A 2,960-nucleotide genomic window follows, 5' to 3' on the forward strand; every position below is an offset into this window, starting at 1 on the left:
GACTATTCCCCACACCTGTTTTATCTTCCCACACCTACATACATACCTGTTTTTATGGTTGGTATGACAAATCCCATTGAAATGGAGGGTTTCCAAAAGAGAATTTGGTTGTTGCCGAAATTTTTCTCCCCAAGTACCTCCAAGGCCTTGTAGGCCTACTCCCCACACTAGTTATCTCCCCACACCTACATACACACCTGTTTTCATGGCAGATGTTACAGAGCACACTGAAGTGCTTTCTTTTCGTGCGAAAAGCTGGTTATTTCCAACCCCCGTACCTATAGGCTTACACTCCACAGCCTACTTTATCTCCCCACAGTCAAGTAATCTCCCCACACCTACATACACCTGTTTTCATGGTTGGTGTGACAGAACACTTTGAAATGACCTGTTTCAATAAGAAAAATAGGTAGTTATCAAAATTTTCATGTTTTCGATTGTTTTTGAGGGGTTACTATCATAAACATTTTTTGAACTTTGATGCGCAATTGTGCGGTAACCATTAGGTCTACGGGGGTACGGGTTGCGTTGTCAGGTGTGTAAATTCTTCCTCTTTAGCCAGAACATAGTCAATTTGCCCTTGATGAAAGTCGCCAAAAACACCCCCGAATTTGTGGGAGGTAACCTGCCTGAAACAATTGCGGTCTTAAGGAGTTAATAAAGTTAGAGAGGGAGTGATTGGTGATGGTCAGTGTGGCTTTAGGAGAGGGATGGGATGCGTGGATCAGGTGTTTGTTGTGAGACAAGTGTGTGAAAAGTACTTAGCAAAAGGCAAGGATGTGTTTTGGGCATTCATGGATTTAGAGAATCCGTATGATACAATTGATAGGAAAGCTTTGTGGACTGTTTTAAGATTGTATGGACTTGATGGTAGGTTACTAAAAGGGGTGAAAAGTTTTTATGTAAATAGTAGAGCATGTGTACGAGTGGGAAATATTGTGAGTGATTGGTTGTCCGTGAGAGTGGGGCTGCGGCAGGGATGTGTGATGTCACCTTGGTTGTGTAATATTTATGTGGATGGTGTTGTAAGGGAAGTGAATGCAAGACTTTTAGGTGGAGGTCTGAGTCTGATGAATGTTGATGGTGGACAGTGGAATCTGAAGCAGCTGCTGTTTGCAGATGATACTGCACTGGTGGATGATTCAGAGGAGAGATTGAGACAGTTGGTAGAGGAGTTTGGAAGGCTGTGTGAAAAGAGGATATTGAAAGTAAATGAGAATAAGAGTAAAGTGATGAAATGTACGAGGTCGGTAGATGGTAGGAGGATGAATATAGTTCTGAATGGTGAATTGCTTAAAGAGGTAGAGTGTTTTTGGTATTTAGGGTCACATATTGCTGTGGAGGGAAGAATAGATGCAGAAGTGAAGTTTAGAATGAAAGAAATGGGAAAGGTGCCGGGAGGAACGAAAAAAGTGTTTAGATGTCGTTCACTTAGAATGGATGTAAAGAGAAGGCTGTATGAGGGTGTTGTGGTACCGACTGCGTTATATGGGGCTGAAACATGGAATATGGGTATAGCAGAGAGGAAATTTTGAATGCAATGGAGATGAGGTGTCTGAGGAGTATGTGTGGAGTGACGCGTATGGATTGAGTGAGAAATGATGAAGTGTGAAGGAGGACTGGAGTTGTTCGGGAGATAGATGATCAAGTTGAGCAGTGGGTGTTGCGATGGTTTGGGCATATGGAGAGAATGGATAATGAGCGATTGGTGAAAAAGATAACTAGATCTGATGTGAGAGGTGTAAGGCTGAGAGGGAGTCCACGAATAGGATGGATGGAAAATGTGATGAGAGCATTGGATGTGAGAGGGATGTCTGTTGAGCAAGGAAGAGTGGCTGTGCATGACAAAAGTAAATGGAGAGAAATTGTGAATGAATTAATGATGGCACAGCCCTGAGGGGATACTCTCCCTCTTTTGGTCTGATCAGCCAATCATGTCAGGTGCGGGTAAAGGGATGGGTCTATTATGAAGTTGCATGGGTAAACCAGCTCTGCTGTCGGGCCCTGCTGCAGATGTCACTGATTGCACTGCGCAGTTGACCCTCGTGCGGTGTGGTGCGGTGAGGATCTGGCCTTTCTCCCCTTTGGGGCTAAGATGTGAATGAATGTTTGAGTGGATGAGTAAATTGGGAGTGTGTCGTCCTGTCTCGGCTACCTCCCTTTCCTTGGGGGAAGCAGCCTAGGTATAAAGGTAGATAGAGATAGGTTAAAGCTATCACTTACTAAATTTAAGGCATCGTAATATTACCTAACTGTTAGTTTACTATAAATGAGGTATTTTAGGGAAATTTAGAAAAAAACATCCAACACTGTAAAATTGTCACTAAAATTTGGAAGAAATTAACACACAAAAAAAACAACTCCACCAAATTACCCCAAACTTCCCCAAACCCTTCCAAGCATTTCTGACTCTGCTCCAAGGGGGTTATTAGCACCAAACCCATGTATAATATACCCAAGTACAGTGTGTCACTGGTCAGTTATCACTAAACTCGGGTTCACCATACCCGACCCTATCACCATGGACAATTCCCAGCCAAGCAGCAGCACGACGTGACCTACTTTCTTCAGCACTCGAGGAACCTGAGAGTACTGAGGGTCCCAACACACTGGCTTGGCGGGATCACTGTGTAACGCGAATGACGTCATACTCATCGGGTATATTATACCCAAGTTTAGTAGTCTAAGGTTAAGTACTTGGGTAGTGTGATGAGTAAGAATTGAAGTTTAGAGGATGAAGTGCTTGAAAGGGTACAACAGGGAAGAAAGGTTGCTGGTTATTTGAAAGCAGGTGTAAGAAATAGTGAAGTCAATATTGAGCTTTAAAAATTGCTGCATGATAGTATTGCGCTACCTGCTCTAACGTCTGGAAGAGAAGCTTCGACGTTTTTGGAACGACATAAGTCAAAAGTGAAACCATTGGATATGAGTTATTTGAGAGGGGCATGTGGAGTTACATG

The sequence above is a fragment of the Coenobita brevimanus genome, chromosome 8 (assembly GCF_032717465.1).
Source record: "Coenobita brevimanus isolate Jiangsu-jjx chromosome 8, ASM3271746v2, whole genome shotgun sequence".
Lineage (NCBI taxonomy): Eukaryota > Metazoa > Arthropoda > Malacostraca > Decapoda > Coenobitidae > Coenobita > Coenobita brevimanus.